This window comes from Schistocerca serialis, chromosome 4, assembly GCF_023864345.2.
Source record: "Schistocerca serialis cubense isolate TAMUIC-IGC-003099 chromosome 4, iqSchSeri2.2, whole genome shotgun sequence".
Taxonomy (NCBI): domain Eukaryota; kingdom Metazoa; phylum Arthropoda; class Insecta; order Orthoptera; family Acrididae; genus Schistocerca; species Schistocerca serialis.
The window spans coordinates 141,383,442-141,408,261 of NC_064641.1; the positions used below are offsets into that span (position 1 = coordinate 141,383,442).

Below are 24,820 nucleotides of genomic sequence, written 5' to 3' on the forward strand. Positions count from 1 at the left end.
CAACACAGTCACACACAATCCCTTTCAGTAACGTTAAGAAGTTTTTGGTGTTGCATTTCCCGAAAACGTAATAGCTACAAAAATACGGTTTGTTTTTGATTGAGAATGCTCGCCAAACATTAAGTCTGTCGGTTCCTAATGCAGTCACAGTTTTTAGCCACCGACCTGCTCAATACGCCACGTGGAATTTATGCCTTTTCTCGTCACAAAAATCACTAAAAAATTCCAAAATTTCTACACACCCATCGGAATAATTATGCCGTCACTTTACAACTCTTTTGATGTATGAAACACTGCTAGATCCGGCAACTTATGATTTCCATCGGAACTCCTACTACACACGTCCGAACTGTTTCATGGCTAGGCTCCGACTCCTCTCTAGAATACTCTAAGTATTATGTGATAGCTCTAAGGTTGTGGTTATAGCTTCATACCAGTGCCTACCAATTTTAATTGCATATTACAGTACTGAGGATGGTCACTAAGTGACCGAAAATCGATTTCGCTGACAATAAAACAACAAAATACGGCCAATGCTGAATTTCCTTCCAATTCTATCCACTATTTGGTCGTGGTGCACACAACACGCCATGGAGTCGCCAATAAATACTCTAAGTATTCTCTACCAGTAGAGAAAGGCGCGCGAAGAATATTGTTTTACCATTGGTCAGTTTACTCAATAGCCAATAGCAAAACAACATTCTCCCGCGTCAGTCCGCGCTTTTTACCAATAACCAATCGCAAAATAGTAAACCTAACGACTGCAATTTTTTACCGACGTAATTATCTAATATGCTAAAGTTTCGTTTATGCATAAAGTTATTTCTTATTGTTATTTATACCTGAAATAACTTTCCCTTTACCATAAACTTACTTTAAAATCTTTTCTACAAAAATCCCCTTTGTCCACATCAATACTTCTTCGAAATGTTCCCACAGTAAATCCCATTACATAACTCGCTAAACACTTATCTTCATATTAACCTTAAACCACACTCACGCATCATTCACATTGCTAAAACACATTTATAACATTTTACATACAAAAAAGACATAATAACACATTATGAAAATACTAGAACAGTTTATGAAAAACATTCTATTACTTTAGTGCACTCTAGTGGGCACAATCGAAACTAAATCACAGTCCCCTGTCCAATACTGTCCTCTATCGGCTGATACATAAACTACGTGCGCTTCCTGTCTCGCGTCACCATCTGTCACTATCCAGCTCTGAGACACATCTCCCACTTAACCGCCTCCAAGGCAGGATCGCTATACGGCACTACGCCTCAAGGTGATCAGGCAGGAAGCTTACGTACGTGTCACCTGTCAGAGTCACATCTAGATGTAACATCAGTCACATATTTCTCCAACTGCACATGCTCCACACCATCACAGAGCCTCCACCAGCTTGAAAAGTCACCTGCTGACATGCAGGGTCCATGGATTCATGAGGTTGTCTCGTACCCGTACACGTTCATCCGCTTGATACAATACAACACTTGGTGATGGCCCAGCATTGAAATTTGCAGCAATTTTCGGAAGCGTTGCACTTCTGTAACGGTGAACGATTCTCTTCAGTCGTCGTTGCTCCCGTCCATGCAGGATATTTTCCCGGCCGCAGCAGTGTCTGACGTTTGATGTTTTACCGTATTCCTGACGTTCTCGGTACACTCATGAAATGATCGTACGGGAAAATCCCCACTTCATCAATACCTCGGAGATGCTGTGTCCCATCGCTCGTGCGCCGACTTTAACACCACGTTCACACTCACTAAAATCTTGATAACTTGCCATTGTAGCAGCAGTAACAGATGTAACAACTGCGCCTGACTGTTGTTGTCTTGTTTAGGAGTTTCTGACCGCAGCGCCGTATTATTCCTCTTTACTTATCTATGTATTTGAATACACATGCATATACCAGTTTCTTTGTCGCTTCAATGTATATTATATGCTGGGCATGTAAACCACTAGGATCGAAAGTAATTACTTTGGTTACGTAAAAGCGCAGAACTTAACACGATGAACTAATTTCTATTACTTAGAAAAGGTAATTTTTATTTTGTAAGGATATAAAAATACATAGTGCATTAACCCTGAATGATGTGAGTTTCTACACTAGTGGCCATTAAAATTGCTGCACCAGGAAGAAATGAAGATGATAAACGGGTATTCATTGGACAAATATATTATACTAGGAATGACATGTGATTACATTTTCACGCAATTTGGATGCATAGATCCTGAGAAATCCGTACCCAGAACAACCACCTCTGGCCGTAATAACGGCCTTGATACGCCTGGGCATTGAGTCAAACAGAGCTGGGATGGCGTGTACAGGTACAGCTGCCCATGCAGCTTCAACACGATACGGCAGTTTATCAAGAGTAGTGACTGGCGTATTGTGACGAGCCAGTTGCTCGGCCACCATTGACCAGACGTTGTTTTCAGTTGGTGAGAGATCTAGGGAATGTGCTGGCCAGCGCACCAGTCGAACATTTTCTGTATCCAGAAAGGCCCGTACAGGACCTGCAATATAAGGTCGTGCATTATCCTGCTGAAATGTAGGGTTTCGCAGGAATCGAATGAAGGGTAGAGCCACGGGTCGTAACACATCTGAAATGTAACGTCCACTGTTCAAAGTGCCGTCAATGCGAACAAGAGGTGACCGAGACGTGTAACCAATGGCACCCCATACCATCTCTGCGGGTGATACGCTAGTATGGCGATGACGAATACACGCTTCCTATGTTCGTTCACCGCGATGTCGCCAAACACGGATGCGACCATCATGATGCTGTAAACAGAATTTGGATTCATCCGAAAAAATGACGTTTTGCCATTCGTGCACCCAGGTTCGTCGTAGGCGCTCCTGTCGGTGATGCAGCGTCAAGGGTAAGCGCAGCCATGGTCTCCGAGCTGATAGTCCATGCTGCTGCAAACGTCGTCGAACTGTTCGTGCAGATGGTTGTTGTCTTGCAAACGTCCTCATCTGTTGACTCAGGGATAGAGACGTGTCAGCACGATCTGTTACAGCCCTGCGGATAAGATGCCTGTCATCTCTACTGCTAGTGGTACGAGGCCGTTGGGATCCAGCACGGCGTTCCATATTACCTTCCTGAACCCACCGATTCCATAATCTGCTAACAGTCATTGGATCTCGACCAATGTGAGCAGCAATGTCGCGATACTGTAAACCGCAATCGCGATAGGCTACAATCCGACCTTAATCAAAATCGGAAACGTGATGTTACGGATTTCTCCTCCTTACACGAGACATCACAACAACGTTTCACCAGGCAACGCCGGTCAACTGCTGTTTGTGTATGAGAAATCGGTTGGAAACTTTCCTCATGTCAGTACGTTGTAGGTGTCGCCACGGGCGCCAACCTTGTGTGAATGGTCTGAAAAGCTAATCATTTGCATATCACAGCATCTTTTTCCTGTCGGTTAAATTTCGCGTCTGTAGCACGACATCTTCGTGTTGTAGCAATTTTTATGGCCAGTAGTGTAAAATTAAAATTATTTAATTTGTAAATTTCTTATGAAAGAAACATAGAACATTGACAGCATTAAATGGAACTAACCTTGCCGCGGAAATGCTCACTCACAGCGGCTACACATTGCGTGTCGAGAATGTGTTAAAGTTTAATTTATGTCACCGCATGCAACCTTTGTAATGAGATCTGTAATTAGGCCACGATAATGTCCTATTCGTCGTTCTGTTTATTTGCGAATAATGCTCTTAGTTCACTTTACATTCCAAATGTATGTCATATAAGAAAATTGTTGATTACTAGTAAAATATCAAATGAAATTAGCTCTGACTTAATTTCCTCAAAACTGCAAATCTAACATTATACAGCTTTTAATAAAATTGCTTATATTTTAACCCTATCACAGGCACTAAGTATTAGTGAAGTATAAAATTGCTATCAGTTTTACTTTTAAATTATTAAATCAAAATCTCTTTTTAACTAAGAGAAGTGGATGGAACTTGCTAACACCTTGGACATATGACTAATGAAATGTATTCGTAGTTGCGAATATGGACAACCATCAGTCGTATAATGGAATGACGGCAGTGAAAATCTATGCCGGACAGGCACTCTAACGCTCATTTCCCGCTGTTTGCGGACAATCGCCTTACTATTCGGTTATCCGTGCACTAATCACTGCCGGACCCAAACTTCCAAATGCCGTCAACCATGTGTCTACAGTCTGTACTCGCACATACATTATGCATATTACTGTACAGGCGAGACACATTAATTGAAAGTCGCTTACCCAGTGCATGCATGTCCTAAGGAACATTGCATCGTAATTCGGAATAACAAAGGCACTGCCATGTCGTGTTTATCTGCCGTAGCTTGACAAGTTACTTTCAAGTAAAATGTCTCGCTTGTACGGGAGTATACGTGATGGATGTACGAGTACAGGTTTTAGACACATGGCTCACATGGTCGTGAGTCGTGCTCAAGGAGAGGTCAGGCAACCGCTCACGATAAGCGAGAAATATGGGTTCTAGTCCCGCTGCAGCATAAGCTTCCACTGTCGTCATTCCATTCTACAGCTGATGGTTGTCCATATTCGCAATTGAGAATACATTCCATGTATTTCGTAACGGCTGTAATCGCCTGTTCCTTTGGACATACATGCACGTCCGAAGGAACATTACATTGTAATTCGGAATCATATGACTGATACATTGCCATCTTTACTTAAAACTCGAAATCACTGAACAATGAAAATTAACGAACTACAATAATCACTATATGGGAACAAAGCTGTGTGGCAAATTCCAAAGCTCTTTCTTCCAATAATACTCAACTCTCAGCTATTCTCCACTTCTCATAATTTCTCATCTTCAGAAGGGAACCACTTGCTCTGATCCAGACCTCCTCAGCTAAGCCAACCGATCACCGTCACATCTCACCCAAGATCGACTATCACTAGCTCTCTCCGCTACAGCTGTTCTGCTTAGCGACCGCTATTTTACTAACGAATGACTTTCTTAATACTCAAAGAGAATATATTCTGTCATGTGTCCGATGTTTACAAATGTATCTAGGAAAGTTAAAGTCTTTGTTACGTAAATGACTAATAAACTCGTACTATGTAAAATTACGTTTCACTGATCAATACATCAGAAAGACATTCGACAAACTAGTTCTATAAATAAAATTCCTTCGCCATATATGTGGCAGACAATGTGTTTCTAAGTCCTTCTACAATACGGGTAAATGTATCTATAAAACGTTCCTATGTCATGCAAAGTAGGTGCATTTCTCCTTACACGAACCTTCCAATTTCTGTGACTGCTTCTCTTTACCATTTTACCCAATACCAAAGCGAATTTGTGTACCTCTTCTTCTAATCTCTATATCAACGAACGGTTTGCATTTATTACACTCTTTAAATTCTTCTATCACTTAATATCGCTATAAATTCTTTGAATACGAAGCACGTCATCAGTGTACTTACTTGTCAGTATTAATACATCAGAAGGTACCATTGTAGGTGAACTACTCTAGTATTACTTTTACAATCTAATTTTTTCTTCTGTTTTCTTCTTTTGCTGTCTAGGACTAAATAACACTGGTTGGATTATACTTTCGATTATAAATCAGCGCTTTAATTTTTTTCGTTATGTCATGGGCCAGTGAAAGGTACGTGTATCCTGTTTATTAACACACAAATTGTAAAAGGCACAACTACTTTCGCTATGACAGAACCATTAGCAACTTTTCTTCCCCACAAATTTTTAAGTGTACCCACCGGTGTCGACAGACACTAACATCAGAAAAACCAGTTTATTGTATTACTCCACACAGGTGTGGCATTAGGTACTAGAATGTACTGCGAGACATGTTATTTCAGTTATGAGTTACGGAGTTATCAGTTCAGACTAGTTGCTTATCTGCAATCGCAGTTCATTGGCAATTCGTACTCGCTACTGAGTTGTGACCGCAACACTATTTGCGGTTTGCAACTATTTCCACTATTGTCACTGTGTTACACTGCGTCCTCTGAAATGAACGTCATTAAAATCAAAATTATTCACGAATGTGAGCCGAATATGCTTTGCTACCTATCTAGAGCTTCGTAATATTTCCACATTATGTATTACATACATATATTTTTGGACGGGATAAAAAATGTGCAGCGGTTTGCCTCACAATAGCAGCACGCGCTTGTACGCGGACTACATTCGATCGTCTCTTCGTTTGTTCTATGTATTCTCTGGATCTGTATCTGGTACTCAGCACTTAATCTGTTTCGTAATGTTAGCCGCATCACAGGAACGCTTTTCGTTGATGGCGCTGACTGCAGACTTAACGACGAATTTTGCTTCGGTGCTGCCATCTTAGGCTGCTCTGGCGCATTACAAAACACAGAATGGAGCGCTCCGTCCACAGGCGCAGGGCTACTCCGCCTCATCCATTAACGCACAACGTCGGGCGCAAGCCGTAACAGCGTAATCGCCTCTTCCAACACTTCGCCGCATTTGCGGCAATATCCTCGTGCTCAATTTTTCATTGTCGTCCCACAGAACGGAGACGCAGCTACTTCTTTTACTCTGGTTTGGCTTTTACCTACAACACTCGAAGATTTCTATGTAACATCGTTGATGGTTACAATGTCTCTGTTTAGACAATGTTTGTATCTTCACATTACAATGCGAACCCATTTCGCAATTTTTCTGTCCAGTTTCACAACATTCTCACCACCCTGTACCCAACTCTAGATTTAAAATTTTTTCGTCGTTATTATTTATTATTATCGTGACCATTCATAAACTACCTTTTTCCCTTACTTTCATCATTTATGCGCCTCACTTGGCGGCGTTCATCTATATTTATACCTCGCTCCAACCTCTCACTCTCTGCGCATCAGCTTAATTGAAAGATACAACCCGATTTTTGGCATCTTGTTCTGTGGTATCACTACCAAGCTAATCGATCTGCCGACGTAGTACCAAATTATCGTTTCATTAGAAAAACGTCGTCCAAACTACTTCATCGACAGTTTCATTTATTACGTGTACAACAATACAACAATAGCTTTACAGTTCAGATAATTGCATTTACATCTTGCCCCACTCACTGAGATAGATTTCACATTACATGTTGTACAATAAGAATATCCCAGGTGTGAAGATTTACAGACGTTTAAGGTTCACGTATTTCACATAACATTAATAATGTTCATTATAGCACATAAATAAACAAGCACAGAAAAAATTTCGTCTCACTGGCTCCTCGTTAGCCGACGCAAACAGGAAGTTATTGACAGAAATCCCTGCTATTGACTGTGTAATACTTTGCATGAAACATTACCATTTAGCTTTCATGAAAACGCTACATTGTGCATGCACGTTATCCATGTGAAGAGGCGTAAGCAGATGCTACCATTCTGCGAGATTCCTGCAGAAGGTATACGAATTGCGTTGATATACAGAGCGCAAGTGTGCCAAAGTCAAGGCCTCCGTGGCGCAATCGGCTAGCGCATTCGGCTGTTAACCGAAAGGTTGGTGGTTCCAGTCCACCCGGGGGCGAAATCGTTTTAACCGGCACCGAGGTGAGGACATACGTCAACTTCGTTAGAGATACACAGCTAGTGTGACAATTTGGCTGTGTTTGAGTGATGCCACAGAGCCTTATACACATTCAGCCAAGTGACACTGTAGGTAAAAACATGGCCCTACACAGACGTTCTACTGTTTTCCTATTTATTCGTCATGTGTGACACTGCAGTAGAGCGACGCCCACTACAAAAGACGTATTCTTTACATTCAATTTCAGCGTATACGTCGCGAGTGCCACAGGACAGGGCCTGTCTCTTGATGTCGATTTGTATTTGGTGTCTCTTAAGTGTCGGTCTGCAGTAGGCCGCTGTTGGCCGAGCGACGCAAAATGATAGCTATATCATATAGGAGAAAACAAATACTTTTGTATTCCCTACTTTTCCTTTTTCTTCTTCCACTCACCGGCATTTCCTTATATCAGATTTGCTTGATGTCGATGTCAGAAGAAAATAGCTTCATCTACAACCACCTTATAAGGCTTGGGTAGTATGTCTCCTGATAGAGAGCGTAACTTGCATAAAGGCACCTTAATTAATACAGCTGTTATTAGTGTAACCAGTGATCACACTACACAGAACTTCAAGTGGACACTGAACTGGGGTTCTCACAAGGAACAAAGACGAATGGTGATCTGATTATAACCTGTATTATTGTTTATACGAAATAACAAAAATGGCTCTGAGGACTATGGGACTTAACTGCTGAGGTCATCAGTCCCCTAGAACTTAGAACTACTTAAACCTAACTAACCTAAGGACGCCACACACATCCATGCCCGGGGCAGGATTCGAACCTGCGGCCGCAGCGGTCACGCGGTTCCAGACTGTAGCGCCTAGAACCGCTCGGCCAACCCGGCCGGCACGAAATAAGAGCACGTTCTCTAAGGTTGCTACGAAACTTCAAATGACCACCCTTATTCACGGCGCAATATGTACAGTTCGGGGCGTATGAGACTCTAGATAAAATACAGGAGGTCAATAAAGCTTACTTAGAAGCATAGTCCAAACTGGATAAGTTATATATTCCTAATAAAAAGTCCACTGCAGGTTAGTCGGCTTTCTGGGCGTAGTACAGTTGTAAGTATTCGTAAAACCAGAGTAGAAATGTCGATGGTCACTTGAACGTTACTCTAGGACTACAGCTAGCCAGTTCGTAAATAACCGCACATAGAACTCGGAGGTAATTGCTGATCACTTTACTTCAGTGGAATCTTCTTCAACTGGAGCCGTGCGGTTAGGCATCCCGGCAGACCTTCTTGTACCGCGTGAAGCCTAAGCGTTAGGCTACAGCACATCGGAAGGCAAAGTGTTACAGCTTGATCTGCGCATTACATAAATGACGTAGTAAATGGTGGGATTAGGGTTAGTACTGATAGAATTGGCAGCGAAAAAAAAAAGCACAGATAAATGTGTAAGAGAGGAAATGGGAACTGACGACTTCTTTTTAGTTTTTTTTCCCTCGTTGTTTGTTTTTTACATAATTACACTACTAGCCATGAAAATTGCTACAACACGAAGATGACGTGCTACAGACACGAAATTTAACTGACAGGCAGAAGATGCTGTGATATGCAAATGATTAGCTTTCCAGACCATTCACACACGGTTGGCGCCGGTGGCGACACCTACAACGTGCTGACAGTTCTAGTATAATATATTTGTCCAATGAATAACCGTTTGTCATCTGCATTTCTTCGTGGTGTAGCAATTTTAATGGCCAGTAGTGTATTAGATACTTTCCGCAATTTCCCATCATCAAATAGTTTTCATTAGACATTTTAAAAAATTTTCACGTGAGAGTTTTAAATGCACTAAGTATTTTCAATTAACTTGAAAAGAAATTCGTATTCATCTTCCAGTTCAAAGAAAACGTATTCCCCTACAAGTGCATCAGTAAAATCCCGTCGCCTGCAATATGTAGATAGGCAGACAAGTCAGAGGTGCTGTAAGCGATTTGAGTTTATCGATTTCGATCACCGGAGGCAGTATATAATGAACAAAATTCCAGAGCCTAGGTTCAAATTTCTAACCTGTGTGAAATTGTACAGTTCCTCGGATTCCATAGTGTGTCTCCTACAGCAACCGTGCGTAGTATTTCGATAAAAGCAAGTTATGATTGCAGGGAAACACTACTTCTATTGACGAGTTTCGCCCTTCTGAGGCCTCGTAGGAAAATCTCTGAGAAAAAGATAGAGAAGCGGTATTCTACATCTACATCTACATTTACATGGATACTCTGCAAATCACATTTAAGTGCCTGGCAGAGGGTTCATCGAACCACCTTCACAGTTCTCTATTATTCCAATCTCGTATAGCGCGCGAAAAAGAATGAACACCTACATTTTTCCGTACGAGCTCTGATTTCCCTTATTTTATCGTGGTGATCGTTTCTCCCTGTGTAGGTCGGTGCCAGCAAAATATTTTCGCATTCGGAGGAGGAAGTTGGTGATTGGGATTTCGTGAGAAGATTCCGTCGCAACGAAAAACGCCTTTCTTTTAACAATTTCGAGCCAAATCCTGTATCATTTCTGTGACACTCTCTCCCATATTTCGCGATAATACAAAATGTGCTGCCTTTCTTTGAACTTTTTCGATGTACTCCGCAAGTCCTATCTGGTAAGGATCCCACACCACGCGGCAGTATTCTAGAAGAGGACGGACAAGCGTAGTGTAGGCAGTCTCCTTAGTAGGTCTATTACATTTTCTAAGAGTCCTGCCAATAAAACGCAGTCTTTGGTTACCCTTCCCCACAACATTTTCTATGTGTTCCTTCCAATTTAAGTTGTTCGTAATTGTAATACCTAGGTATTTAGTTGAATTTACGGCTTTTAGATTAGACTGATTTATCGTGTAAGCGAAGTATAACGAGTTACTTTTAGCGCACATGTGGATGACCTCACACTTTTCGTTATTCAGGGTCAACTGCCACTTTTCGCGCGATTCAGATAACTTTTCTAAATCGTTTTGCAGTTTGTTTTGATCTTCTGATGACTTTATTAGTCGATAAACGACAGCGTCATCTGCAAACAACCGAAGGCTAATAAAATTGTCTCCCAAATCGTTTATATAGATAAGGAACAGCAAAGAGCCTATAACACTACCTAGGGGAACGCCAAAAATCACTTCTGTTTTACTCGATGACTTTCTGTCAGTTACTAAGAACTATGACCTCTCTGACAGGAAATCACAAATCCAGTCACATAAATGAGACGATGTTACACAAGCACGCAATTTCACTACGAACCGCTTGTGTGGTACAGTGTCAAAAGCCTTCCGGAAATCCAGAAATGCAGAATCGATATGAAATCCCTTGTCAATGGCACTCAAAATTTCATGCGAATAAAGAGCTAGTTGTGTTTCACAGGACCGATGTTTTCTAAACCCATGTTTACTATGTGTCAATAGACAGTTTTCTTCGAGGTAATTCATAATGTTCGAACACAGTATGTTCTAAAATCCTGCTACATATCGACGTTAACGATAAGGGCCCGTAATTTAGTGGATTACTAAACTGCCGTCCAATATCCTTGACATCAGTTGGTGTAGAATCATAGAACATATTCTGAGTACAAACGTAATGAGGTATCGAACAGAATGACTTCCTCAATGCCAACCAGCATGGATTGCGAAAACATCGATCATGTGAAACCCAACTTTCACTTTTCTCACATGCCGTGCTGAAAGCTTTGGATCAAGGCAGTCAGATAGAAGCAGTATTTCTTGATTTTCGAAAAGCATTTGACTCAGTACTAGATCTACACTTATTGTCAAAAGTTCAGTCGTATGTTATGTCAACTGAAATTTGTGACTGGATTGAGGACTTTTTGCGAGAGAGGACACAGCTTGTTGTCTTGGATGCAGAGGCATCGACATATGGAGAAGTGACTTAAGATGCACCCCAGGGAAGCGTGTTGGGTCCCTTGTTGTTCATATTATATGTTAATGGTCTTGCGGACAACACTAGTAATAACCTCAAATTTTTCGCAGACGATGCAGTTATCCATAACGAAATATAGCCTGTAGAAAGCTGTACAAATATGCAGTCAAACTTTGATAGGACTTTAAAGTGGTGCTATGATTGGCAGCTTGCTTTAAATGTAAAAAAATGTAAAATTGCGCACTTCACAAAAATATAGTACTATGAATACAAGCCGGCCGCGGTGGTCTAGCGGTTTTAGGCGCTCAGTCCGGAACCGCGCGACTGCTACGGCCGCAGGTTCGAATCCTGCCTCGGGCATGGATGTGTGTGATGAACTTAGGTTAGTTAGGTTTAAGTAGTTCTAAGTTCTAGGGGACTAATGGCCACAGATGTTAAGTCCCATAGTGCTCAGTGCCATTTGAACCATTTGAACTATGAATACAATATTAGTAAGTCAGAGTTGGAATCTGCAAACTTATAGAAATAGTTTGGTGTAACGTCTATTACAGACATGAAGTAGAACGATGTCTTAGGCTCAGTCATCGGTAATGCAGGTAGTTTATTGTCAGAATACCAGGGAAATGCAATCCGTTTACAAAGGAGACTGCTTACAAATCACTCGTGAGACCCATCCTTGAATACTGCTCAAGTGTGTGGGACGTTTACCATTTAGAACTGGCAGTGGAAATTGAACGTATACAGAGAAGCGCTCTGCGAATTGACACAGGTTTACTTGACCCGCCGGAAAGCGTCACTGAGATGTTGAAAGAACTGAGCTGGCAAACTCTTGAAGAAAAGTGGAAACTATTCCAAATAAGTTAACTAACAAAGTTTCAAGAACCATCTTTAATGACGTCTCTAGGAATATACTATAGTCTCTTGCTTATCACTTCCATAGGGATAGTGAGGATTAGATTAGTTTAATTACACACGCAAAGAGGCATTTAAACAGTCATTTTTTCCGCCCTCCATACATGAATGGATCGAGAAAAAGCCCAAATAATCAGTACAAAGGGACGTACCCTCTCCCAAGCACTTTATAGTGGTTCGCAGAATACAGATTAAGACGACGCATAGAAAACGCGAACATTACTCGGTTTGAAAGTCTGATAGGAATGAGTTATTGCTTAGAGTACAGCTTGTTCTACGTAGTTTCAAATCCTGAAGCCTGATCCTATGCCAGCATTGTGTTTGCAGCTGACGCCGGTGTGTTTAAGCTTTGGGGTAAGGTTTACAGCGGGAGTAAATTTTTTCATGGTTTATGGTTTTTTATCGTTCTATTCCCTGCAAGAACTATAAAGGTCCCCACAGATGTGATGAATACAAATTTCGTAGTATGTTGAAGTAAGTTTTCTAATATTTTTCTGTTTTTAATTTCCAGTGTAACTCTGCAGGATAGGACCTTACGCTGAAGAATGAATATTGTAATTCCCAAATCCCCGAAAAATAAGCGAAAAATGTACCTATTCAAAAAAGCAGATAAAATTCACATGACGTCTTCCTGAGAGACAATCTCCACTCCCCCCTAATTAATAATATAAGTGTAGACCAGATGTGGCTTGAATTCAGAGAAATAGTACCGGCAACAGTTGAGAGATTTATACCAAATAAATTAAGGAACGATGGAGCTGATCCTCCTTGGCACACAAAACGGATTAGAACACTGCTGCAGAAACAACGAAACAAACATGCCAAATTTAAACAGACGCAAAATCCCCAAGATTGGCGATCTTTTACAGAAGCTCGAAATTTAGCGCGGACATCAATGCGAGATTCTTATAACAGTTTCCACAATGAAACGTTGTCTCGAAACATGGCAGAAAATCCAAAGACATTCTTGTCGTATGTAAAGTATCTTAGCGGCAAGAAACAATCAATGCCTTCTCTGCGCGATAACAATGGAGATACTATCGAAGACAGTGCTACCGAAGCAGAGTTACTAAACACAGTCTTCCGAAATGCCTTCACAAAAGAAGACGTAGTAAGTATTCCATAATTCGAATCGAGAACAGCTGCCAACATGCGTAACGTAGAAGTAAATATCGTCGGAGTAGGGAAGCAACTTAAATCACTTACATAAAAACAAGTATTCTGGTCAGACTGTATACCAATTAGGTTCCTTTCAGAGTATGCTGATGCATTAGCTCCATACTTAACAATCATATAGAACCGTTCGCTCGACGAAAGATCCGTACCCAAGGACTGGAAAGTTGCACAGGTCACACCAACATTCAAGAAAGGTAGTAGGAGCAATCCACTAATCTGCAAGCCCATATCATTGACGTCGATATTCAGGAGGATTCTGGAACACGTATTGTGTTCGAACATAATGAATTACCTCGACAAAAACGGTCAACATGGGTTTAGAAAACATCGTTCTCGTGAAATACAATTAGCTCTCTATTCGCATGAAGTGTTGAGTGCTATTGACAAGGGATTTCAGATCTATTCGGTATTGCTGGATTTCCAGAAGGCTTTTGACCCTGTACCACACAAGCGGCTTGTAGTGAAATTGCGTGCTTATGGAATATCGGCTCAGTTACGTGACGGGATTAGTGATTTCCTGTGAGAGAGGCCACAGTTCGTAGTAATTCACGGAAAGTCATTGAGTAATAACGAAAAAATGGTTCAAATGGCACTGAGCACTATAGGACTTAACTGCTGAGGTCATCACCGACCTACATAGGGAGAAACGATCACCACGATAAAATAAGGGAAATCAGAGCTCGTTCTGTAAGATATGGGTGTTCCCTCTTTTCCGCGCGCTATACGAGATTGGAATAATAGAGAATTATGAAGGTGGTTCAATGCACCCTCTGCCAGGCACTTAAATGTCATTGGAAGAGTATCCGTTTAGATGTAGATGTAGGAGTAGGTATTGCTGCAGGAACAAGTGTCTTCTTGGTGTCAGCCTGTTGCCCTGGCCCGCCATATCAGGAGACTTGTCGCAGATCGAGAATGTGTCGGATATGGTGAAATGATGGACGCAGTGCTGTGACTCAATGCCAGCTACCACAAATGAACTTCGGAACCAAGTGAATGCAGCGTGGATGGCTGTACCACAGGATGCTATTCACGCCTTATACTTGTCGATGCCATTGCGCATGGAACAAGTTATCATGAGTCATGACGGTACCTGTGCATACTAGGCAACAGGACATATCCTGAACCGAGGTGACTGAAATGCTAATCATTTCTGCAGAACATACTACTGTATATGTCCTGTAAATATTCGCGTCGTGTTTCTAGTCGTTCAAGCTATTCTTTTTTTTCTAAACATTGTAATATTTCTGGCTTATTCAGCCATTATATTAGGCTCCAGGAAGATATTCCCAGGGCAGTGGAGATACAAGAAGCATTGAGATGACGCAATGTGGGAAGAGGTACCGGTGACAGAAGGTAGATTCGGTACCATTCCCGTGAGAAAGACCGCCTGCATAATGCTGCTGCTCTGTGATTGGCTGCTGTGTTCGGCGGTAGGGCGCCAAAACGTTAAACTTTAGTTGCTATTATTAATTAAACCTGTCATCCAAATTACTTCATTTTTTTTAAATAAATATCTCTCAACACCCAGCTATCAATCAGTCATTTCAAAATTATTAAAATCAAAGTATTATTAAAACAAAAGACTGACGATATTACTGCCGATCCACTTCGGTGGCGTTCGGGTCACGCCTTGCTGGCTTGGCGCGCGAAGTGTCTCGCGTAGTCCGGCTCTCCAGTTCTGACCGTTCCAGTAGACAGACATGTTGTCTGTTATAGCAGCATTTGTTTCATGCAATTTTATTTACTACAGTTCCGACCGTCGCTAGGTACAGACATGTTGTCTGTAATAGAAGTATTTGATTCATGTACTTTTATTCTCCAGTTCTGACGATTCCAGTAGACAGACATGTTGTCTGTGGCAGGATGTATTTCATGTTATTTTAGCCAGATATAATGACTGTGGAAAGATATGTTCAATACGTCGTGATCAAGAATAGTTTCTCGTGTCTATATAATTAAAACGCGAGTGGCATCCCAAAGGAGTTATAGTTTATTCGTAGCAGCAGTTCCTTGCGATGTTAATTTCAGCCTCAGGAAAAAGAATCCATGACCTGCGTGCAATTTTCTGTGCTGGGGACATCATCATCATGTAGACAGCAGGTTAGTGAAGTGTACAAGAGCTTATGTATTCCACACAGGGCAGTGGAGACAACTAGGCACCTCACGTGTACTGCATGCACAGTACAAATGTGCTCAGTGACACGTCATCTGCAGTAATGCAGAGTAGGTAAAGAAGGATGAAGTATTAACAGTATCTCACTTTTATTCCTTTTTTTCTTGTCATAACATGAGTGTGGTTGCATTGAGAGGTGGAATTCCACTCTCTCTCTTCAACAAAACTGTCAGTCAGATTAATATTCATACTTAAGGTAATGATCTTGGTGTTTCCCAGTACTACATTTAGTATGTGTGTTTTATGACTTTTTACATGAGGAAATTGTGGGCAGAATGTTCATGTAACTGCGTGTGTAGCCTGTAGAGGACTTGTACCCTAGGGGCCGTAATGGAGGTGACGGAGAACAGCGAGGAAGATGGATTGCGGACCTTAAATGCTGTGTACAGCAACCTGGCAGTGTGACTGATTCGCCAGTCCGCGTAGTTTGAAAATTTTCGTGGACGCTTCAGAGGAATACAGCTCCCGCAGTGTGGGTTGGTGGTGCATTTGGTCGTAGCTGATTTCATTTGAATTGAATTGCAGCTCACAGTAAATTGTCCGCACGAGGTAGCCGCGCGTTCTTGGGCGTCTTGCCACGGTTCGCACGGGTACCCTCGTCGGAGGTTCGAGTCCTCCCTTGGGCATGGATGTCTGCATTGTCCTTAGTGTAAGTTAGTTTAAATTAGATTAAGTAGTGTGTAACCTCAGGAGTTTGGTCCCATAGGAACTTACCACCTCCACAGTGGACCTTGCCGTTGGTGGGGAGACTTGCGTGCCTCAGCGATACAGATAGACGTACCGTAGGTGCAACCGCAACGAAGAACGGAGGGGTATCTGTTGAGAGGCCAGACAAACGTGTGGTTCCTGAAGAGGGGCAGCAGCCTTTTCATTAGTTGCAGGGGCAACAGTCTGGATGATTCACTGATCTGACCTTGTAAGATTAACCAAAACGGCCTTGTTGTGCTGGTACTGCGAACGGCTGAAAGCAAGGGGAAACTACAGCGTCATTTTTCCCGAGAGACTGCAGCTTTACTGTATGGTTAAGTGACGATGGCGTCCTCTTGGGTAAAATATTCCGGAGGTAAAATAGTCGCCCATTCGATCTCCGGGCGGGGACTGCTCGAGAGGATGTCGTTATCACGAGAAAGAAAACTGGCGTTCTACGGATCAGAGCGTGGAATGTCAGATCCCTTAATCGGGCAGGTAGGTTAGAAAATTTAAAAGGAGAAATGGATAAGTTAAAGTTAGATATAGTGGGAATTACTGAAGTTCGGTGGCAGGAGGAACAAGACTTCTGGTCAGGTGACTACAGGGTTATAAACACAAAATCAAATAGGGGTAATGCAGGAGTAGGTTTAATAATGAATAGGAAAATAGGAATGCGGGTAAGCTACTATAAATAGCATAGTGAACGCATTATTGTGGCCAAGATAGATACGAAGTCCACGACTACCACAGTAGTACAAGTTTATATGCCAACTAACTCTGCAGATGACGAAGAAATTGAAGAAATGTATGATGAAATAAAAGAAACTATTCAGATAGTGAAAGGAGATGAAAATTTAATGGGTGACTGGAATTCGTCATTAGGAAAAGGGAGAGAAGGAAACGTAGTAGGTGAATATGGATTGGGGGTAAGAAACGAAAGAGAAAGCCGAGTGGTAGAATATTGCACAGAGCACAACCTAATCATAGCTAACACTTTGTTCAAGAATCATAGAAGAAGATTGTATACATGGAAGAAGCCTGGAGATACTGACAGGTTTCAGATAGATTATATAATGGTAAGACAGAGATTTGGGAACCAGGTTTTAAATTGTAAGACATTTCCAGGGGCAGATGTGGACTCTGACCACAATCTATTGGTTATGAACTGTAGATTAAACCTGAAGAAATTGCAAAAAGATGGGAATTTAAGGAAATGGGACCTGGATAAACTGAAAGAACCAGAGGTTGTACAGAGTTTCAGGAAGAGCATAAGAGAACAACTGACAAGAATGGGGGAAAGAAATACAGTAGAAGAAGAATTGGTAGCTTTGAGGGATGAAGTGGTGAAGGCAGCAGAGGATCAAGTAGGTAAAAAGACGAGGGCTAGGAGAAATCCTTCGGTAACAGAAGAAATATTGAATTTAATTGATGGAAGGAGAAAATATAAAAATGCAGTAAATGAAGCAGGCAAAAAGGAATACAAACGTCGCAAAAAGGAGATCGACAGGAAGTGCAAAACGGCTAAGCCGGGATGGCTAGAGGACAAATGTAAAGATGTAGATGCTTATCTCACTAGGGGTAAGATAGATACTGCCTACAGGAAAATTAAAGAGACCTTTGGAGAAAAGAGAGCCACTTGTACGAATATCAAGAGCTGAGATAGAAACCCAGTTCTAAGCAAGGAAGGGAAAGCAGAAAGGTGGAAGGAGTATGTAGAGGGTCTATACAAGGGCGCTGTTCTTGAGGACAATATTACGGAAATGGAAGAAGATGTAGATGAAGATGAAATTGGAGATATGATACTGCGTGAAGAGTTTGACAGAGCACTGAAAGACCTGAGTCGCAACAAAGCTCCGGGAGTAGACAACATTCCATTAGAGCTACTGACAGCCTTGGGAGAGCCAGTCCTGACAAAACTCTACCATCTGGTGAGCAAGATGTATGAGACAGGCGAAATACCCTCAGACTTCAGGAAGAATATAATAATTCCAATCCCAAAGAAAGCAGGTGTTGACAGATGTGAAATTTACCGAACTATCAGTTTAATAAGCCACGGCTGCAAAATACTAACACGAATTCTTTACAGACGAATGGAAAAACTGGTAGAAGCCGACCTGTGGGAAGATCAGTTTGGATTCCGTAGAAATATTGGAACACGTGAGGCAATACTGACCCTACGACTTATCTTAGAAGCTAGATTAAGGAAAGGCAAACCTACGTTTCTAGCATTTGTAGATTTAGAGAAAGCTTTTGACAATGCTGACTGGAATACTCTCTTTCAAATTCTGAAGGTGGTAGGGGTAAAATACAGGGAGCGAAAAGCTATTTACAATTTGTACAGAAACCAGATGGCAGTTATAAGAGTCGAGGGGCATGAAAGGGAAGCAGTGGTTGGGAAGGGAGTGAGACAGTGTTGTAGCCTCTCCCCGATGTTGTTTTATCTGTATATTGAGCAAGCAGTAAAGGAAACAAGAGAAGAATTCGGAGTAGGTGTTAAAATCCATGGAGAAGAAATAAAAACTTTGAGGTTCGCCGATGACATCGTAATTCTATCAGAGACAGCAAAGGACTTGGAGTAGAAAGCAAAACAAGGATAATGGAATGTAGTCGAATTAAGTCGGGTGATGCTGATGGAATTAGATTAGGAAATGAGACACTTTAAGTAGTAAAGGAGTTCTGCTATTTGGGGAGCAAAATAACTGATAATGATCGAAGTAGAGAGGATATAAAATGTAGACTGGCGATGGAAAGGAAAGCGTTTCTGAGGAAGAGAAATTTGTTAACATCGAGTATCGATTTAAGTGTCAGGAAGTCATTTCTGAAAGTATTTGTATGGAGTGTAGCCATGTATGGAAATGAAACATGGATGATAAATAGTTTATACAAGAAGAGAATAGAACCTTTCAAAATGTGGTGCCACAGAAGAATGTTGAAGATTACATGGGTAGATCACATAACTAATGAGGAGGTATTGAATATAATTGGGGATAAGAGGAGTTTGTGACACAACTTGACAAGAAGAAGGGATCGGTTGGTAGGACATGTTCTGAGGCATCAAGGGATCACCAATATAGTAGTGGAGGGCAGGGTGGAGTATAAAAATCGTAGAGGGAGACCAAGAGATGAATACACTAAGCAGATTCATAAGGATGTAGGTTGCAGTAGGTACTGGGAGATGAAGAAGCTTACACAGGATAGAGTAGCATGGAGAGCTGCATCAAACCAGTCTCAGGACTGAAGGTCACAACATCAACAGTGGATTCATGTAAACAAATTCAGATCGCGCTCTAATTCAGGGGATAATTTTTATAGTTTCTATCTCAATGAATTCTTTGCCAATAAGCACAATCCTTTTCTTGACTTGTGTTTGTTATTTCTTTTTGTAAGATTTATCTGCTCGTTGTAGTTATAAGAGGATGAGTAAAAAACTTGTCATTGTTTTTTAAAACTTAAACACTCCCTCAACTATTCACCATGTTTATTTTTTTGTGGCAGTTCATGGACACACCAGGAAACCAAGGTTCAATCTTCTTAAATTAGTTAATTTGATCATTAATTTGAGTTCTTGAAGTGACCGCAGACATAGGCAAGGAGAGTGTCATTAATAAATTCTCTAGTTTCATAAATAAAAAATTAATGATGTTGCTCACGATTTGAAGGTTATTGAGAAGATAGTACCTTCCTTTATTTAAAGACAATAACATTTAGCACCACTCGGAGATATATTTATGATTAAAGCGGGCGACGGCTTGGAATGTAAACCAACTAAGAGTGCGTACTTACATTAGTGTTACCAGTTAAAAAGATTAAAATAAGATTGTAAAGGCCGTGAAACAAAATATGATGTTGTAAGCTACTTCATCGTTAAGCTACTACAACTGCCTCGTGTGTAGTTCTCACAAGGTATGACATGAAAAGACTTTCTTACTGAGCAGTATCTCCACCGAAGTTCTGTAAGTCCCTCCAAATCCTCGAACGCATGCACTCCATCTCGTTTTCTGCCTCCATATACCTTCCGCCACGTGGAGTGGATCCTCTACCATTTCATCACCTTCCCGCCCCTCCTCACCCACATCGAACACGTCCGCATCTACTATACTATCCACAAAGTAGATTCCAACAACACCATTGTCTCCCTTCTGACTACCAAGCTTGATGTGATTCCGCGTCTTGACGAACACATCCCTCCGTCTCTACACCTACATACACGCTATATCCTATACCAACGCAAATTCAGTGGACTCCATCTCACAGACAAATAAATCCGCTGCCATGTCCATTCATGATCCATCCATTCCACGTCAGGGCTCCATCTCTCTCCTTCCTCTCCATTTCTCTCAATCCGTTTCTCTCCTGATACCATGGCCCTGCCCACCCACCTACATCAATCTTCCTTTCCGTCATTCCTAATACCCATCTCACCGTCTACCCTCTTTCTACAGACACAACTGGACGGCTTATAAATTTATGCCCATCATCATCCAAATGTTTGCTCTCCCCACGGCATCTTCACCAATCGCAGGTCCTTCAGTTCTATAGCGAAGGTGCATTGCTTCATTTTTAACGAACGCTGCCGAGTCATTTTCATTTTAAAGTTGTAAATGTCCATTTTTGCGTTTTTATCTTTGCCTGTAAGACATTTTATTTCGTTTCCAGAATGAGATTTTCACTCTGCAGCGCGTTTGCGTTGATATTAAACTTCCTGGAAGATTAAAACTGTGTGCCGGACTCGTCTCCTACCCTCCAAACTTTACAGAAGCTCTCCTGCGATCCCTGCAGAACTAGCACTCCTGAAAGAAATGATATTGCGGAGACATGGCTTAGCCACAGCCTGGGGGGTGTTTCCAGAATGAGATTTGCACTCTGCAGTGTAGTGTGCGCTGATATAAAACTTCCTGGTAGAGCACTTGCCCGCGAAAGGCAAAAGGTCCCGAGTTCGAGTCTCGGTCAGCCACACAGTTTTAATCTGCCAGGAAGTTTCATTTTATTTCGTTTTTAAACATCAAGCGAAGAATGTTCGTAATTACCTCTACAGCGCATTTTAAAGCCATTTTAAATTTTTGCGACCATAAATATGATTTTTCATATCTTCATTAATTTTTGTAAACGCTGTAGGTTGAAGAGCATGATATTGTATCGCTGGTAGCCCACCTAAAGCTCGTCACGGGCGAGGGCGATGAAATAACAATGAAAGAAAAACAAAAGAAAAAATAATCTGCATTACAAGCATTGTCAAAAATATTTATTAAATTGATTATGCGTCCTTCTGAAGTTAGGTGTATAGTGCTTACTACGTGCACTTGAAACAGGATAGTACTCGAGCGAAAATTTTAAAAACTGGTAGGACAGAGTCGTAATAGAATTGGTTTCTGGCAGTCAGCAGGTTGTTACGAACTGATTCTTTATGAGTATGCAAATTCTTTACTATTTCAGTTTCCTCATGGAGACCTTGCCTTTTGAAGCGCTGTGCAGGATTTGAAGACGTTATAACGTGGGTGGCTGGTGCCCGCATTCTTTCACATATTCTGCAGATGCTTAATGTCGCTTAGTTTCCCCTTCATGGTAAGTATATGTTTGTGGAACCTAGTTTTAAATATTCTGCAAGTCTGTCCTAAATAGCCCTTTGGGCATTCACAACATTCCAGTTTATGCGTGCCAGAGGCAGAGGATCTGTCCGTGTGCGGCTGTCTATTGTGTATATAGCTGTGTTGGGTTGTATTGGGGGTTGTGAATGTTGTTCCAACATCATAAATTGTGAACAGATTCGCTGATTGATACGAGACGTAGTAACGGCTCCAAATGAGTTATGAATGTTATCAGCAGTGTAGTCTACCATTGTGTAGAGCTTCGAATACGGCTACGTTGGGTCAGAGAAGCATTAGAGGCCACTGGTCAACACCCGTTGTGAAGTTGGAACAGGTAGAAACCGCTTACGCTCTGTGAGGCCTTCCGGCCACCGTGCGTGGACCTCGGAGGAGAGAGACGATTAGATTGCTCTTTCTTAGGGCGCTGGTGAGTACGGATGCTCAGGGTAGCATCTCTGTTTGCTGATTTGAAATGTGTGAGAGCTTTGTCTGAGTTTGTGGTAGTCACTCTGGTGCGTGACATTGATAATCATACCGCACCAACTAATTAAATCAAGGAACGGTGTTAATTTCAGTAGCATCCAGTTTATTCGATGAGGTCTGTTGTGCAACTGTAACTTGGCGTGGACGAGCGGTGCCACCACGTGATGTACAGCTTTAGTTAGTTTAGCGTATTATGTATGAATGTGTTGTGTGCTTTGTGGAATGCTTTTGCTACATTTTATTTATTTTTCCATCAAATTTGCGTTTCATTGACACGGGATTAGTAGCCCGTACTCTGGTGCACCACGTGTGTTTCTGTGTACATTATGAGGCTCCAGTTAGACGTAAACATCTCTGAGGTTCGAATTGAATCCTCAGTTTCATCACGGAGTATATGTGTTCTTGTTTGGTAAACTTATTTACAAAATTACGGAGTTGTACGGAATTTTATAAGTGGACTTTGTTCTCTGTAATTGACCGCTGAAGGCAGTCGCGCTATGACCCAGTGAGCTTACATGTGGAATAGGGAAGCTGTTCCTCTAAATTCTATCTTTCGTTGTCTGGGTGACCAATGTGAACGTGGTGTGTGTGTGATCTTGATGTGACGGTCCAGATGCTTCGCTGTATAGAGTACGACGTGTCGATATTCAAACGATAGCATCCCAAGTTACTGTATTTTAATTTCTGTGTGTGTGTTGCTATTTACGAGGAAATAAATGTGAATTATTGCTAAATTCTTTGTTACTACATCTCACAGCGCCATTCCACTCCCTAGTCAGGATCCTTAAAATCAGTCAGTCTGCACCTCCTGTTAGAAATGTTTCAATGAAATTTATCCTGATTACTGTATACCCAATATATGGATTGGTGTTTAATTATATCATCAAATGATACGTGACGTAACGCTTTTTTATCAGTTTAATTAATTAATTAATATTAAAATAAATTTGGCCCACTAATCAGAAATTTTGTGTTTCGTACTTGTTGCAGGCCAGCAAACGCAGCCTCTACTTAAAGAGTCATTCTTGGGATTTAGGAAATGAGAAAAGGGATATTTTGCGTAGCTGATCTTACAAGTACCTTGAAGTAGTAAAAGACAACAGGTATCATTCACCGTTCCTCAAGAAAAGAAGCACCAAGAACTTGGATTTCGAGGCTGCAAGTTTCGTTACCATTTGATTATATATACTTGCCATTTTTTTCTTTAAATAACTTACCTACTATATTAGGGTTACTTCCGTTATTTTGAGCCACATGCTTCAGGTTACTTACCTCCTGGCTGGTAGCCGCCGGGCTTAAGGGTAAGGTCACAGAATTTAAAAAGCAATCTTATATTCGTGGGAGTGACTTGAATAGGCGTGGATCGCTAACTCAATTGCGGTAAGTTTACAATGGGTGTCAAATACAACACCACTATCCGTAAGCTGAAGTTCCAAATCCAGGTGGTTAATGACCTGTCTGGACTCACTAGCTCGTGAGTGAAGCTCATTTCTGGGTGTGGAGCATTAACCTCGTCTCTCTATAGCGTTACCGCCTCTAATTTGAAGTGAAACTTGGATTTAGGTATCGCATCTAACAATAGACGAATTTGAAGTTACGTCAATCACTTATTGAAAATTCTGTCTCTGGTTGTAACGTTATAAGAAGAACTGGGGCTAAACAATGAAGCTATTTCTCTTTGATTTTATCGTAATTAACCTGCATGACAGAAATTATCACCAATACAATCACTTTCTTTTCCTAGATTTCCGAAAACAGCTTGGCCCACAGTTTGCCTAGAGAATGATTCGTCTGGCAGTCTTTTATTTGACCTCCGGAAAACATTATCCAGGAAGGTGATCGGACTACGTAAAATAAATATGACTGCAGGTTCTAACCAATGTAACAATTACATTTCAATCAGGCGCAAAATGGCGCCTAAAGAAGAGCGAACCAAACGAATAGTCTCCGTACTCAAATATTTCACTATACTCACGTGAATCTCTATCACTATACTTTTCATTGAAAGGATGATTAAATGTCGTAGTATATACTCAGAAAGTACATTTTTTAGATTTTTTTAATGTGAATCAACTTTCACGACATTTACATGAATTAATAAAACGCATCGACAATCTCGAATTGGCAATGATACGAGAGGTAATAGCATAAGAGAACAAGAGAACAAGAACAAGAGATCTTTCCACATAAATACACTGATTTATGTATAGTACATTAACATTATTATCTTTGTGTACTTTTGATCTTGGTAATAATTACAAAGCAGCATTACATGTATGCTTGCACAAAATGAAATTAAACATTATTTCACTCAATTGCGCCAGAATTCTTTAA

At 41.2% G+C, this 24,820-nt stretch overlaps 1 non-coding gene across 1 annotated transcript; it reads left to right on the forward strand.

Annotated features, from left to right (window-relative positions):
* The first annotated feature begins 7,487 nt into the window (after positions 1-7,487).
* On the forward strand, positions 7,488-7,561 carry Trnan-guu (transfer RNA asparagine (anticodon GUU)). Its single transcript has one exon. It is a non-coding gene; the product is annotated as a tRNA-Asn (tRNA).
* Positions 7,562-24,820: the final 17,259 nt, after the last annotated feature.